Source organism: Haematobia irritans, chromosome 1, assembly GCF_050003625.1.
Source record: "Haematobia irritans isolate KBUSLIRL chromosome 1, ASM5000362v1, whole genome shotgun sequence".
Taxonomy (NCBI): Eukaryota; Metazoa; Arthropoda; class Insecta; order Diptera; family Muscidae; genus Haematobia; species Haematobia irritans.
The window spans coordinates 110,779,136-110,797,073 of record NC_134397.1 but is presented as its reverse complement, the minus strand read 5'-3'; the positions used below and the strand labels follow the sequence as shown (position 1 = coordinate 110,797,073).

The window sequence follows — 17,938 nt, the reverse complement described above, 5'->3', positions numbered from 1 at the left end:
CATCAATCGCACCTTCTTTATAATTACGATGCACGGCCAGCATTTGTGTTTATTATCCCTATACCCAGTAAAAAGAAACGATTGTAAAATGAAATTAACTAAATAAAACTTTATTTTGTTAACACTTTTCTATAAATTTCATGTTATGTACATTATTTCTATTCTATCATGTAGTAGGGAGCGGCTAGATGGTGGCTTTATTACGAAAACACCACTCCAAGTTATTTTCATTTTGTCAATCGATCTTATTGCTTTTTTAAATAACAATGCGAACCACATTTGTATTGTAATTTCACACAAATCATTTGAATAAATAAATTATTTCTTAATTCACATTGCAAATGGCGCCGTGTTTTGAAACTAACTAATCTCAACATACGGAAGGATTTAACACGATCTAATTAGGGACTGTGCGCTTTACGTCAGTTTTTCAACTCGAAAAAAAAACAAAGTACCACAAATGAAAAAATATTTCGGTAGTTTTTCGCATTTTTGGTTTTGTATGGGATTTCGCTGCGGAAACCGAACATAGCACCTACCTTATCTTAAAATTCACTTTTTCTGATTGTTTGAAGGGGCTCTTTTTGGCGTCGTTCTAAATTTATTTAAAAAGGCACCTAATAATTGCACTCATGCAATGCTTTTTTTGTAGCAACTTGGCGTGGTACAACTTCTCAATAGTGACGGCGCTTTTCCGAGGAGTTTTGGATATCGTATACGACTGTTTTCGAGGTGGTGGGGATTCTCAGAAGCGCCGTCAAATTCAAAAAATGTTGGCAGGGTTTATACGAATAAAATCACATCCCAATAAACACAAGCATTGGAGAAATGCTTATGCTCAATACGCTTTCAAACATTTTTTCAAAGAATTAGCTTAGAATTCCATTTGAGAAATTGTTGAGAAAATGGCGTTCTCAACCAAAAACATACATTACCCTCAATAGTAGAGTTCAACACGTTAACAACAATTTCTCAACATATTATGCGCTTTACAGACTATCAGTTATTCCGGACGACAGTGCTCGTGTCGAAGATATCCCATATATTGTGCACATTATAAGTTAAGTCCGAAGGCATAATCTATACTGCTGCATGTTTATGAGATCTGTAAAGCGCATTACAGATTATCAGTTATTCCGGACGGAATGTCGGTGTTTGTACACCCAGAAAACAAATTCGTTGCCTCAACCGAATTATTTGCCAACCATCAACTATCAATGATATCTGTCAGAACAACTAACATTTGGCAATTGTAACTGCATAGTAGTATGTTGGATCAACTTTGCATTGGTTGTCGCAATCTCATATTTATTGTTTTGTTTGTTGGTGCAACCCCCATCGATTTTCTCTATTATTATCCTAACCAAATTCCAATATTAAGGGAAAGAGCAGATTATATTGCGATTTTATTAATTTATTACAAGATTTACAATCATAATAAACTACGAAAATAAATACAAAATGTGCTAACAACAAAGGCTTTTGATCTACATATACGTGAGATCAATTTACATAAGAATTTACAATATATGATAGGTAATATTTGTATACCAATGACAGATGGTTATTAGGTTGCAATTATGTGGTCAAACCACAGAACCTAATTCAATATATACTTGCCAGAAATTTCTTCCTTAATCCTCTAGATATAAATACAGATCGACTTAGACCTGTCCTGTGTGCTTAATACAATAAAAAAAGCTCGCTTGCCATAAAAAGTATTTGTGTTTGTTGGTGTATGAAGCCTGCAATTTTTATGGAAACTTTTGTAAGATTCCTTTTTTATAAATCGGTGCGATACTGTGACGTGTACCTTTTAAAATTTTATTTTATAAATTTCCTTTTATAAATTCCATTTTTCTGATTTCTTTCTCCTTGTTGGTCATTGTGCATCACTAATTCTGTTTACCATATGTCACCTTTTTGATGAGTAAACCATTCACAGTAATGTTTTCCAGATAGATCATATGGTGCAACCAATCTGAAAAACGTTCGCAATGGTAACACAGCTGGTTCTTTCCAGTGTGAACATATGTCGACGGAGGTGACGTTTTGCGCATCCCAAGGCAAAAATGTCTTTCACATTTTAACACCTTCGGGACAAGAACGAAATCGGTCGATAGAGATAAATGAGAAATTTGAATAAATATTAAAGTGACATATAGTGTGATAGTGTGTGCTCGTTATATTATTGTACACATAATTGATTGGTTGTAATTTCGTCAGATTCAAGGTGAGAAAAGTGTATATTCTTTATACTTTAAGGTATTTTCTAAAATTATGCGGAACCAGGCAATATAATCTCGGGACATGAATTAAACATGGGTTGGAATTGCATGTCCAACACAAAACCACGTTTTTCGTGCCATGCCAATCCAATGTTGATTCAAGACCTAATGATTCCATGCAAATTTAGAGGTTAGGTTTGACATGTAATTGGACATTGGTTGTGTATATCTGGAAATTGTGAAAAGGAAACAGTCTAATTTATCGAAATCGCCCATAATATTGAAGAAAAACGTGTCCTTCTAAGAATTCTTGCCGGTTTTAATGAAATTTCCCAGCGAAATTGTTTGACCAATGTCCAATAGAACATCGAAGGAAAATATGATCCACGCATATAAAAAGGGAATGTGTTCATAGTTAGGACACTCTTTGCCAGAGATTTCTGCATTTACAAATATTTTTATTCAGTTTCTGATGAAATATTCTTTTTTTTGTGAAAACGTTGAATAGGTACTGTGTGATCACCAACATTTTTTGGGTTAGAGCAGTAGAGACACGACCCCGATGTCTCAACTGCAAATACTTTGAAAGTCATTGTCGATTGCGTGGAGTGTAACAGCGGCCGAATTCAAGTGAAACAGCCAAGAAATTCAAATTAGGAATACTAGAGCAAAATCCCAAGGTAAAAAGTTGTGAAAAATGTGTGATTGTCCCGTGATGTATTGAAACAAATCATAAGAAACACGTGGGTACCTTCGATAACATACGTATCGGAGGTGCTCAACAAATTTTTTATAAAAGAAAGAAAAGAAATGGTAAACACTATAAAGAAATTCAAATTTCAACAATTATAACGAAATTTTAAAGAAACCATTTCAAAATACAAAAGAATAAGAAATGAAAGTTTGCTGAAAATATTTGAAATTTTACTAAACTAAAAATCTGAAAACTTGAAATAAAAAAAGAACTAATTATCTATGAAAATTACAAAATTATTAGTATCAAAATTACACAAAATATATATTGAAATTAATGTAAGAAAAATTATTAAAATTTCTTATGAATATATATATAAAAAAAAATAAATATATATATGTACTTATTTTGTTATAACTAATTTCGGAAAGAAAATTAATAAAATTCTAAAATAAAAATATTTTTTTTGGAATACTTAAATTAAAGAAAACAAAAATTAGACAAAATTACGTGCAAAGAAACAAAAATATAAGTTTTATATACACCAAAGCAAAAAAAAATATATAATTTATAATAACCTAATTGATTGATCTAATTAGAAATAAATAAATCTAATATATTAACATAATAAATAAATATAAATAATATATTAAATTAAAAACAGTAAAAAAGATATATAACTATAATTTAAATAATATTATGAAAAATAAAAATAATCTATAATCTACATAACTAAAATAAAATTAAAAATTAAAACATACATATATAATAAATATTAAAATAAAATAATAAAAACATCATAATTATAACGCTTAAAAATTTATATATTTATGTATAAAAAAATTAAGTATTATAAATAAAAAAAAATGATAATAAAAAAAAAAATAAAATTATATAAAATAATCATAAATATTATTATTATTGATTGTTAAAATATCATTAAACAATTAATAAATTAATATTAAAAATAATAAACAATTGAATAAATAAATGAATCTTTTTTGTTTAAAGCGTATATACATGATTCCAGTCTAATAACTTTATTCTTTAATTTTAATTGTTTTTATTACACAAATAATAAATATCCATATTAAAATTCCATTCTTTTTTTTTACCAGTAAAAATATAAAAGAAATCCAAATTAGTCCTAATATCATTTGTTTAAATTACATAAAATCTCAATATTATCTATTTAAGGCCTTAAAACTACACAATTATAATAAAATATTTCTATGTAAATGTTTATAACAAATGTCAATTATTGTTATTATTATTATTGTACTAAAATACATGTTATCATACTGTTAAATCTAAGAATAAAACGAAATGTGAAATTTTGAACGTAAAAAGAAATTTAAAAATGTGTTAAACTGTTTAATAAGGGTTGAAATGTAACAGCCGTTAAAAAGTAGGCTAAATCAATTTTAGGATATTTCCACATATTTATAGAGGCAACGGAAATATCATGGATGACAGAAATGTCATATGGGGTGGGCTTGTCTAAGAGACTGAACACCAAGTCTCAAATAGGAATCCAAAATGTCTATTGAATTTTAAATATATTTGTCCTTTAGCAAAACACCATAAAAAAAGCATACCCGTTTTACTCAAACAACAATAGCCCAACATAATGATTTGCGACTTCCCATCCCTGAATCAACTGGTTGAGAGAGTCACCCATACCATTTCACTCATTGAGAGAAAATACCAAAAAAACATCAGAGCTGTATATGCTTAATTGCTATTTAACACTCTTTGCATACTCCCAGCTCTGGTTCAGAAAAACATACTGGTACATTAAATATTTTAAATGTACAACCCTAAAAAGCGGAAAGAACCACCCCATCCGGCGAGCTAGGCCGCAGCATAACACCACTACGTACCAGGTTCGCTTTAATAAGGGGGTTGTCACATTTTGGCGCCCGGCAACATGGGGCTAATTTTTTTGGCGCCCGGCAACATGGGGCTAATTTTTTTGGTAGTATTAATAGTCAACCACATTTTGACGCCCAATAACATTGGACGACAGTATTTGGTTCGACTTTTTGGCCATCAAACTTTGCCGCCCTATATAGTGGAAATTATTTACACCTTGAATATTACAGTGCCATATAATGACACCAAACAACATAACATTCATTTCCACATAAAATTATCCATCTATTAATTTCTTTTTTTTATGAAATAGAACAAGGCCGATGAAAGAATCTATCAATGAACATTGGATGTCACGGAAGGAGCTTTAGCACCATGCCGATTCGCAACGATGTTCATATAGACTCCGCAGTTGTGTCATGAAACCAAAATTTAAATCAAATTGCTATGTAGAAATCTGAAAGCATAGATTATTATGGTTATATAGCCCAATATATCTATTTGTTTCAAATTTCTCGAGCAAAATGATTTAAAAGTTGGAATCTTCATCCAGTAAATTAATTATTATTTTTCCTATATGCTTTTTTTTACAAACCTGTTTTGCTAATATAAAACCAATACCAATAACTGAAACACAACAATTTAAAATTCAATAGAATTTTTAGTTTTGTTTATTTAAAATGAAAACCAAATTTTAAAAATTATTTACAATATTAAAATTTTCTACAATATTACAATTCTAAATTTAAAATTAGAAACTACTTATATATTACTGAAAATTATAAAAATATTGTATTTTTGGATTCCAATATTGCCTTCTTTTGACCGGACCTGTTACCAACTTCAACCTTAATGAATATAATAATCTGAAAAGAAAAGAAAAAAAAAACAAAAATTATAATTATTATTAAGTATATGTAATATATGTTTAAATTTTGTGTGTTACTAACTAGTAGAAACAGTATATAATACTAAAAAACTACAAAATCAAATAATTAATCATTATTAATTTGAAACAAATATTCTGCAAATTTCAATATTTTCCAAAAATTGGCTATATTTAAAAATTTGTCTATATCACACATTTAACAATTTTATTTAATCTTTTGGCGTCCATAACTACATTAAATACTTTTCATTTCGTTTATTAAATTTTCCAAAGACATTCATTTTCATTGACTGAGAAAAAGGAAAAAGAAGAACTACATCCACAGACACATTAAAAATCGATAGTTTTTAATTCTTTGAGTTTAAACCATGCCTATCAGAGCGAGGGTAAATGCACCATCTAGATCGTCAAGCAGAATTGCTGCTAGAAACAATCAATCAGGAAATCTAAACCCCAATGCGCAGGGTTTTGAGCCAGACAATAATAGGAATAACTCAAACTTGAATACGTCGACGAACAATTCCGCTAATAATACTCAACATTCGAATTCTAACACCTCTAGCGCTAATTCTAATACATCTAGTGCTAATAGAACCATTCTCAATTCTAATAATATACCACCTTTATTGTCTTTACGTTTCCTTAACGGATTAGGCCCACAAACTACATCTTCACCGGAATCATTGAATTCCATTACAACCCCTGAATATAGTAGTATAACTGCCAGGACTATTAGAAGGGAATTTTCAGAAATGAATCAATCTAGATTGCCTACGTTAGAAGAAAACGTTGAACCAGAATCTGCGGTGAACGAAAATGGTTTGAGCTTGCAAGATTATGTTAGTGCGTCCGTAGGAGCTGCTCAGGCGAATATGTTACAGATAATCGAGCAAAGGCTTGCAGTAATGATTCCACAAGCCATTAGGAATTCTTTGAATTCTCAAGCAACGAATTCGCTTGATAATGGTAGTAACAATCCTCCACCAAACAGAGCCTCAAATGAGCAGGTGAACAATAATCGACGGCAAAATATGCAAAATGTACAAAATGCACCAAATCCTTATCAGCCTTATCAACAAGCGCATTTCACACCACCTATGCCAGATCACCCGAACTATCTACCACATGGACTTATACAACAAAATATTCCAAACCAATATTAGCCTTACAATCACAAGCCTATAACACCCTTGCAATTGCAAAAGTGGGGTTTGAAGTATGATGGCTCGTCAAAATCAGTCAGCGTCGAAGATTTTGTTTTTCGAGCTGAATCATTGAGAATTGACTACAACTGTCCTTGGGATGTTTTTGTAAAGGGTTTCCACCACCTATTGACAGGTAGGGCACATGATTGGATTTGGCAATTTCGCCAACAAAACCCAATATGCCAGTGGGACCACTTAAAATATCATTTTATAAAGAAATTTCGAAAGTGATTTCGAAATACAGAGACGCATAATGGAAAGGCGACAATTACCTTCTGAGACTGCAGATATGTACATATCAGAAATTGTTAAGCTCAGAAACCAACTGCGCATTCCAATACACGAACATGAACTTGTACGGATTATGAAGGATAATCTTAAGGAGGGTATTGTACAATTAATTTTCCCGAAGGACATTGAAACGATCGATGAACTTCTGGAAGAATGTAAGAGAGCCGAGAGGAACATTTCTAAACGAATCTCTTACAGGCAACAGAATTATCGACGTATTAATGAACTTGATGTGGAAGAGATAGAGCCTTCGAATTTCCTTCCTGAAGTGGAGGCATTATATCAAAATGCAGGACCAGCTAGGCAACTTGTCTGCTGGAACTACAAGAAAAACGGACACACATTTGTAGACTGCCCGGACGAACAACGTAATGTCTTTTGCTATAAATGTGGGTTCGATGGTACCACTTCTCCAAAATGCCCCAAATGTTCGGGAAACCCGAACAAGAACATGGCGAGGACTGGGCAAACATGTTCAAAGAAGGAATCGACCCAGTAATATCCGAACATAGTCGAAATGATAAATTATATACCATAACCGAGACGACGACAAATTTTCCAGGAAATGAACTTTTCAAAAATGTTGATGAAGAAATGATAAATTCATCAAATTCTCTAAATGGATCTAGAATCACAGTAAATCACGATGAACCGAATATGCATCAAGGAAGTATTCTGAATTCCGAACATAGAAATGCTTTAATTAAGACAACTGATGATAAATGTAATATACGGAATCGAAACTCAGAATGCACTAAAATTCTTTCAAGTGGATCAATCCTAAATTCAAGTAGGAAAATAGAAACCATTATACCTTATGAAACCCGATTGGAGAATTATAATAGGAAAAGGGAGGAAATTTTTAGGGATTTCATACCTGAAATAAGTAGGAATGTTTTAAAAGCTAGGAAAGGATATCAGCGAAGAAAACAAGAGGATGTGAAACTAAATGGAATTGAATTTCATGGATTGATGGACAGTGGTGCAGCAGTCAGTTGTTTAGGGAAGAACTGTTTAGAAAATGTCAGGATGATGAAGTGTAAAATTTTGAATTATAAATCGAGGATAAATACTGCTGGCGGTGAGCCATTGCAAATTATTGGCAAAGTCAAATTATCTGTGAAATGTGGGAATACAGATAAAGAGATGTTATTTTATTTAGTACCGACGTTGAAACAAAGTTTAATCCTTGGATACGATTTTTGGCAGGAATTAGGAATACGAATAACGATGAATAATATGGATGTTTGTGAAATGGATACATTAGACGATGACAGAAAAATGCACGAACTGACGCCTGAACAGAATACGATTTTGGAGAATGTGAAGCTCTCATTTCGTTGCTACACCAAGCATGGACTTGGAAAAACTCATCTGGAAAAGCATTCCATAGATGTTGGAAATGCTACTCCGAAAAAGATGAGGTACTTTCCAGTTAGTCCTGGTGTACAAAAGCTTTTGTACGAAGAATTGGACAGGATGATCCAGCTTGATGTTATAGAGGTAGCAACAAATGCAGAGTGGAACAACAGGGTCACTCTGGTGATTAAACCGAACAAAAATCGCCTATGTTTGGATGCAAGAGAACTCAACAAGGTAACGAGGAAAGACGCTTACCCCTTGCCCAACATAGACGGTTTGTTAGCCCGGCTAGGTGATACCTTTTATATTTCCGCAATAGATCTAAAGGACGCATTTTGGCAAATTCCTCTGGAGGAATCAAGTCGCCCGTTGACAGCGTTCACAGTTCAAGGTAGGCCACATTACCAATTCAAGGTAATGCCTTTTGGACTGTGCAACGCTGCTCAACGGATGTGTAGACTGATGGACAAAGTGATTCCTTCAGAGTTGAAAGACCGTGTATTTGTGTACCTGGACGATCTATTGATTGTTTCACCTAATATCCAAGTACACATGGACCATAAATATGGAAAAATCAAAATTCTGTTACAAAGAGTTAAAATATTTAGGGTACATTGTGGGTGCAGGTAAACTCAAACCAGATCCATCTAAGATTGAGGCCATTATGAACATTAAACCACCTAAGAGCCAAAAAGATGTGCGTAAGTTTTTGGGTACTGTGGGATGGTATCGAAGATTCATCCACGACTTTTCGACTCTCACAGCCTCACTTACAGACACACTAAGAAAATCTTCTAAATTTGTAATGACCCCTGAGGCCTTGGATTCGTTCGAAAAATTGAAGTTGTGTCTAGTATCAAGCCCAGTTCTGACAAGTCCGGATTTTGATCGCCCGTTCTTTATACAGTGTGATGCTTCGAATGTTGGAGTTGGCGCAGTACTTTTTCAGAAAGATGACAACATTGGCGAGCATCCCATCGAATATTTTTCGAAAAAGTTAAATACTGCCAAACAAAATTATTCAACCACTGAAAAAGAATGTTTGGCGGTCATATTGGCGATCGAGCGTTTTAGGCAATATGTCGAACTGATGGATTTTACGGTTATTACGGACCATTCAAGTCTCCAATGGTTAATGAGGCAACGTGACCTCAATGGCCGATTAGCTAGGTGGAGCTTGAAACTTCAAGGATACAAATTTGCTATCGAGCACCGAAAAGGATCGAAGAATGTTGTGCCTGACATGCTGTCCCGATTAAGTATGGATGAACTTGCACTTGAAGATCAAGCCATAATCGATTTCAAATCCAAAGAGTTCAAAAATCCTGATTATCTTGCACTAATTGACACAATTGAGCAGAACGCAAACAGATTACCCGATTTAAAAGTATGTGATGGTATCGTATACAAAAGGGTTAAGTTTAATCAGGGCGATGTCGAATCAGAGGAGTGTTGTTGGAGAATTTGGCCTCCACAAGAATTAACAAATGGAATTGTGAGGAAATCGCATGAGGAGAACACAACGCATGGTGGAATGGCAAAAACTTTACAAAATGTTCGCTTATATTTCTATTGGCCTTCTATGGTCAATCATATAAAAGATTTTGTAAATAAGTGCGACATGTGTAAAGAAATCAAACATCCCAAGTGTACTTTACGACCACCAATGGGCAATGAGGTTATTACCCAAAGGCCATTTCAGAAGATTTACGTTGATTTCCTCGGCCCTTATCCTCGAACCAAGTCATTTATTTTCATTGTATTGGACCATAAGACCAAATTTGTGCTATTGAAATCAATGGCAAAGGCAACAACCAAATTGATTAACAAATTTCTTGTGGAAGAAATTTTCCATAAATTTGGTGTACCTGAGTTTATACACTCAGATAATGGCAAACAATTTCTGTCCGAATCTTTCCAAGATCTTTTAAAATTATTTGGTATACGACATATTCGATCACCGATACACTCACCGCAGGCAAACGCCAGCGAGCGAGTTAATCAGACTATATTGAGCAGTATTCGATCATACCTGCAAACTGACCAGACGAGATGGGATGAGAATTTGTCGAAAATAGAATGTTCGTTACGCTCGACAATCCATTCATCTACAGGTACCTCACCATATTTTGCCCTTACTGGTTATCAAATGATTACTCACGCTGACGCCTACAGTATACTTAGAAAACTAAACGCTCTTGAGGACGGCGAGACAATTGTTCTACCTAAGTCTGATAAAATGCAAATAGTGCACAAGAAAATAATAGAGAAACTACATGAAGCATATGAACGAAATGTAAGATCTTACAATAGGAGAAGTCGAGTCACAATTTTCCACCCGGGTCAAGAAGTTTTTAGAAAGAATTTTGTGCAAAGTAATTTTGTAAAGGGAATTAACGCGAAGTTTTGTAAACCTTGGCTAAAGTGTAGAATAGTAAAGTCGGTCGGAAATTGTCAGTACGAAGTGGAAACACTTAATGGAAAATTTATCGGAATAGTACATGCCCAACATCTACGCATATAAGTGACTACATACTATATATATATGAATATCTACCTATTCTACTTGTGAACATACACCTCATTTTTCTTACCACTTACGATTTCAATTATCATTCGTTGAAGTATAAAATATTAAATTTACAGCCGCAACTTCCATCCAAAAATCCATAAGTTTATATTTGTACTCATTCCATTCATAATCTGCTTTACGCTCATAATTATCCGCACATTCATAATTTAACCGCATTATCCATAGAAAATAATTACAGCATCTATACAAAAAGCAAATAAAAATTTTAGTAAACTTGGAAAATATTTTTTTTAAATACCTAAAAAGAGAAAGAATTGAATTAGTATATGTCCACAAAACAAAGTGCAATAGAACTTATCTTAATAAGGAACAAGCAATCCAAAATACAAAAGTCCATCTCACACATCATACAAATAACCACTTCAGGAAATTCCAATTGTTAACTTTGACCTCTTTTATGCTAGACAAATAATTTTTTTACGGCCGCAATGTTGTTTACAACGACGTCCGCATAATGCATAAACAAAATTGTCCTTCTTTGGCTATATGGAAATACCTAGCAACATAATTGCTGTAAGGATCGATTTTCGTCTTTATACACCAACATCTAATGAATTCCAAAAATGGTAAAACTGGTGTTTGAAAATTTCGACAGACAGGAAAACATACCTGAGAAGGAGAAAAATAAGGAAATAAGAATCAACATGATTACAATGATGCAATATACCAATACTTTACTTTTTCATTTCTATACCTAGAGGTTGTTGACATTCGCTACGAGGATATAGAATTTGTGTGTTTTATGTAGGCTACAGATTTGCTTTGTCATTTTTCGCTTATGACCCAATTGGTCTAATGGAAAATCATCCACACATTTTCCATTCATCCTCACAAGGAAATTTCCATTAATTTAGTTGTCAGGTAGACAGACATAATACACTGGATAGCTCCACTCGCGCCATAAACATCGAGTAATTCATGAAACACATACATGGTCTGAAAGAAAAAGAAGAAGTTTTACTGTTCGAAATCGAAAAACAATCATGGCATAATTACCTAAGAAAAAAACGTCGTTCAATGTGGCTATAAACACGACAATATTTTTTGAGGGTCACATCTAATTTGACCTCAAATTGTCAACATTTTTATCTGATGCCACATGCGGCCTAACCCAGGTTAGGTTAGGTTAGGTTAAAGTGGCAGCCCGATTAAGATTCAGGCTCACTTAGACTATTCAGTCCATTGTGATACCACATTAACTAAAAGTACCTATTACATATGGGCACTTCTAGTTTTAACCGCTGAACCTTCTTGATTATTTTTCTTTGTTGAACCAACCAGATTGTTCCAAAAATATTAGCAGACTGCTTAAGTTAACGTTTTCCAGATCCGCCAGTAATCTGAAGCTATATGCTCCTAAAAGTTGCTTGCGCTTTACACAAAATGCAGGACACCCACACAAGAGGTGTTTAATTGATTCTTTTTCCTCCGCATCATGACAGCTCATACAATAGTCATTATACTTCGCGCCAATAGTTTTTGCAAAATCTCCTATCAGGCAGCGACCCGTTATAGCAGATATCAGGAGTGATACCTGACGTCTCGAGAACATTAGCATATCTAGTGTGCGGTTTAAGTTGAAATGGGGCCATATTTGCTTGGTGTCGTTACAACCCTTGCAATTCTCCCATCGAACATTTGCCATCATAACAGCCTTCTCACGCAGCATGAGCTTGCAGGTAGCTAGGGGCATACCAACAAATTCTAGTTCCCCTGGAATATGTAAGGTAGTCCCTAGCCTTGCCAACTCATCCGCTTCGCAGTTCCCCGGAATGTTCCTATGGCCAGGCACCCATATTAGGTGAATATTGTACTGCTCAGCCATCTCATTGAGAGATTTGCGGCAATCGATGGCCGTTTTCGAGTTGAGGAACACAGAGTCCAAGGATTTTATTGCAGGTTGACTGTCTGAGTATATATTAATGCCCACATTTTTTGGAACATTACTTCTCAGCCAATTCGCCACCTCTCTTATTGCTAATATTTCAGCCTGAAAAACACTACAGTGATTAGGTAATCTTTTCGCTATTTGAAGTTCCAGATCATTAGAATATACTCCGAAACCCACTTGTCCATCCAATTTGGAGCCATCAGTGTAGAAATCTATATATTCTTTATTCCCCGGGGTATGTGTGCACCACGCCTCACTGTTGGGGATTAGAGTCTCAAACTTTTTGTCGAAAAGTGGACTCGCCAAAGTGTAATCCACTACGTTAGGCACATCTGACATTATTTTGAGGACAGAACTGTGACCGTAACCATTTTCCGACCACAGCGATAGTTCGCGCAACCGCACAGCCGTTGTTGCAGCTGACTGTTTGGCCAAAATGTCTAAAGGCAATAGATGCATCATGACATTAAGGGAATTTGTTCCTGTCTTGCTGAATGCGCCTGAAATACACAAACACGCCATACGCTGAACTTTATCTAAACCAGTCGGTTTCTGAAGTGCCGGCCACCAGACTACAACACCATATAGCATTATAGGTCTAACCACTGCCGTGTATAGCCAATGCACAATTTTTGGTTTTAGTCCCCACTTTTTTCCTATTGCCTTTTTGCACGAGTACAAAGCTACAGTTGCCTTCCTCGCCCTTTCTTCAATATTAAGCTTAAAGTTCAGCTTCCTGTCCAAAATAACGCCAAGGTATTTTGCACAATCACCAAAGGGAATTTCAATACCCCCTAAGGAAATAGGCCTAACCGTGGGAGCCTTGCGATCTTTGCAGTACATGACTAATTCTGTCTTTGCAGGATTTACCCCAAGACCATTGTCTTTCGCCCATTGTTCAGTCATCCGGAGGGCCCTCTGAATAATATCTGTTCACATACTTTTGTATGTTTGCTTGTCCTAGTGTGGCAGAAATACGTCTCTTCATTAGCAGTTCGTCTAACAGCCTGAGTATACATGGATCAACATTCAGAGTTGTCAGTCCATTTAATATCGAGCTCGGATGGACATTATTGAACGCCCCTTCGATGTCTAGAAACGCCACGATTGTGTATTCTTTGACAGATAGTGAGCTTTCAATAAAGCTGACTAGTTCATGTAGTGCGGTCTCAGTAGACCTGCCCTTCGAGTACGCATGCTGTCGTTTCGAGAACAAACTTGAATCGATGCTAGTTCTAAGATAAATATCTATCATCCTCTCCAGAGTCTTAAGTAGGAATGAGGATAAACTGATTGGTCGGAAATCCTTCGCCCTCGAGTGAGAGGCTTTTCCCGCTTTAGGTATGAAAACGACTTTTGTTTCCCTCCACTTTCCTGGGATATATGATAAGTTGATACATCCTTTATATATCACCGACAACCAGGGGATAATTTTGTCAGTTACAGCTTGTAACTCCGCCGGAGTAATTCCATCAGGTCCAGGGGATTTGAATGGTCCAAAGCTATTTAGCGCCCATCTTATTCTAGTTTCCGATACAATGTCCTCGACAGGAAACGACCGCTGAGCAACTCTGGCACCGCCAGTACATGGTTCAACCGTCTGATTTCCAGGAAAATGTGTGTCCAATAGTACCTCCAGCGTCTCCTCACTGGACGTTGTCCAATTGCCCTCCGATGTTTTAATGAAACCTGGAGCGGAGTTGGTGGATGCTAGAACCTTCCGTAGTCTGGAAGCCTCGGACGTATTCTCAATACTGCTGCAGTAAGCATTCCAAGAGTTATGCTGAGCCTTTCTCAGTTCTCGCTTGTATCCTCTCAGATTCTTCTTGTAAGCGTCCCAGTCCTCAGGGGCTCTGGTGGACTTTGCCTTGTTAAAGAGCTTCCTGCAGGATTTCCTCATATTACTTATTTCCGTAGACCACCATGGTGGTCGATGTTTCCCCCTTGGCTTTCCTCTAGGGCATGCAGCTTTCAGTGAGATGTTGAAGGCCTTAGTAATCCGCTCCACTGCGTGTTCGATATCTTGCACATTTCTCATATTTGTCTCTGTTATTTCCGGTATCATCATATTGAACGATTCCCTATACCTATTCCAGTCAGCTTTCCTAACATTTGGCGGAAATATGATCTTGGTGATATGAACATCAAATTTGAAACTGATGTAGCGATGATCTGAGAAGCTGTGTTCACTTAAAACCTGCCACTCAGATATCATTTCATTCAGTTCTTGCGAGGCCAAGGTGACGTCCAAAACCTCTTGCCTGTTTTTAGTGACAAAGGTTGGGACATCTCCCTTGTTGCAAACTACCAGATTAGTATGCAAAATAAACTCTATTAGCGACTCTCCCCTTGCATTAGTATCACTACTTCCCCATATACTATGATGTGCATTCGCATCGCATCCCATAATGAGTTTCGTCTTTGTTTTCAGTGACTCCTCCACTAAGATCTTAACGGCATATGGAGGCATCTCCCTGTCATGTCCCATGTAGACCGTAGATACCCAATATTTGCATTTGGCTATTTCTAAACTTGCAACGACAGTGTCTGTATTGCACATTGAAGGAAGCAGAAACAAGTTGAGCTCGTTTTTAGCAATTATACAGGCTCGATTTACATCATTACCAGTATACTGCAATAGTTTGAACCCCGGAGTACTTAATTCACATATTTTGTTTCTATAAATATATGGTTCTTGAATAAGAACTATGTCTATGTCCCCTTTCATCAGGAGAACTTTTAAGGCAGCACATGCAGCCTTACAATGATGAAGATTTATCTGGAGGATTCGTAGGACCATCGAGATTTTCAACAACCGTCACATCAGCCGTTTCAATCGAGTCATCAAGAATGTCCTCTTCAGAGATATCGGTGACTCTCGCAATAACCATAGGTTCAACTTTGGTGAGTTCTGAGGCAGTAGAAGCCTCCTCACGCATACGGTATCTATCCATGTCTTCAAATGTCTTGGTATCCCCCTCGACTTCGCAAGAGGATCCGCTTACTTCTGATTCAGACAGAGGCTTGTCCATTTCTGAATCCTTTAGCTGATCGTTTTTATACACCTTCATTTGGATATAATGAAAGCCATAACATACACGGCCCTGGGACTTTGCTAGATGTGGCAAAGACTGAGTGTTCAATATAAACACTGCATGCCGTCTTGGCCCATCCACTTCATCCAAACGGCCAACCTTCCAATCAGCTGTTGGAAGATCTGGATTGCATTGTTTCAGTCTATTTAAAATAGATTCAGGGTCAGGAGGGTTTGCAGGTATCCACGCATGTGCTCTTGGTCTAGCCGGTATGTCTTTCTTCTCGACTAACTCTAGAGCACCTCCTTCCCAAACTTCACCAATTAGTATCAGAGCAGCTTTAAAACATTCTATAGACCTCTGGTCCTCAAATGCGACTAGCTTAAATCGTCCTTGATACCAACCAGCCTCTTGGTGTCGAGGATCTGGGCCGGGAAACTTTTCCAGCACCTGTGAGTAGACGCCAGACAAAGCATTCTCAATTTCCCCCCATTTTTGCTTTGGAACCATACCGTCCAATGCTCCTTTATTTATGATAGCCATCACAAGGCTGTCTTTAGCAACTGAGGCAAACGATCGTTGATCCCTTTTGGAGGATGGCAGCTCATCCGGTGATCGTTCCCTTTTTCCAGCCTCAAGAATTCCTTGAGCCCATTTTAAGGAATCTCTTTGTTTAGCCGACAACGTGCTTGGGTCGACTGATCCTAATTTCTTTAGGATAAACAAAGCATTTCTGCGTTCTTTGAATCTCTTTCGTGAGGGATTGCCTCCTTTTGATGCCGTTACCTTGGAAAAGGTCCGACTTGTCAAATTGTCGCCACCTGACGACCCGTCTACAGGTCGACTAATTGGGCCTAACTCTTGGTCATTGCCCAAATTTATAACTCCAGTCGATACCCGTCCACTGGGCCCTGAAGTTAGCAACCCAGTGGATGTCTTTGAATTTCTCTGCATGGTGGCCTAATATCCCACCACACTTGAAATTCGTAGTAGGTACTTATTACGATGATTTTATCCGCTATTAAAAAAACACGTCCGTTCCGTTCGACGGTTGAAATAATAATTTTTAATAACCCAATTATTATACTCATGTCTTCGACCTTCTTGATGTTGGGAAAACAAAATTTATTACGGCGACACAGCTTCCACAAATATGTATATTTTTTTAGCTCCTTTGCTATACACAGTACAACCATCATGACTTTGTTGTAGTCCACAATAATGACAGAATCAATACCTGAAACGATAGGAAATATATATTAAGGAACTTTTGCAGAACAATTGCATGTAAATATTTATGATAAAATCATAATACACTTATCTTTATGACAGCCTTTGGTGGCATAAGATTATTGTTTTTTTACCAATTGTTACCAATCGTTTATGACATAATTGGCATATCGAACAAAATCATTTTCAAATTTTCCAAGTCTGTCCACAAGGGTAGTTTCAGTCATTTTGATTCAGGTAAACATTGGCCATTATTGATAGCATACAAATCCAATCCATGAACATAGACAATATTGTTGGCATAGTGTCCGATTCGATCACTGTAATTTTATTTTGCATTATTCTTATAACCTAATTCAAGTACCTGTATAAACAAAAGAACATTTGATGAAATTGAAGGAGAGAAAACGAAAATATTTACATCACATACCATTTTAACATTATCAATATTGCTTTGCTGGAAAGCAAACAAACATCAACCACACACACACACACGTACATAAGGAAATTTTCACCAAATTATTTGCACGTTTTTTACGTTCCAGTTTTGCAGATTCCCAACATTTTTTTTACTTCACAGGCTGCGAAAAAAATGCTGGCTTTGTGACGTGTACCTTTTAAAATTTTATTTTATAAATTTTCTTT

At 35.9% G+C, this 17,938-nt stretch overlaps 3 long non-coding RNA genes across 3 annotated transcripts; all 3 read right to left on the bottom strand.

Annotated features, from left to right (window-relative positions):
• Window positions 1-1,393: 1,393 nt before the first annotated feature.
• Window positions 1,394-1,906, bottom strand: LOC142241328 (uncharacterized). The gene is made up of 2 exons (XR_012723578.1): window positions 1,814-1,906; window positions 1,394-1,745 (listed from the first exon to the last, which is right to left on the bottom strand). It is a non-coding gene; the product is annotated as an uncharacterized LOC142241328 (long non-coding RNA).
• A 3,532-nt stretch (window positions 1,907-5,438) lies between these two features.
• Window positions 5,439-12,040, bottom strand: LOC142241322 (uncharacterized). The gene is made up of 3 exons (XR_012723576.1): window positions 11,816-12,040; window positions 11,146-11,746; window positions 5,439-5,663 (listed from the first exon to the last, which is right to left on the bottom strand). It is a non-coding gene; the product is annotated as an uncharacterized LOC142241322 (long non-coding RNA).
• Window positions 12,041-17,101: 5,061 nt separating this feature from the next.
• On the bottom strand, window positions 17,102-17,860 carry LOC142221663 (uncharacterized). Its single transcript, XR_012718175.1, has 2 exons — window positions 17,724-17,860; window positions 17,102-17,657 (listed from the first exon to the last, which is right to left on the bottom strand). It is a non-coding gene; the product is annotated as an uncharacterized LOC142221663 (long non-coding RNA).
• Window positions 17,861-17,938: the final 78 nt, after the last annotated feature.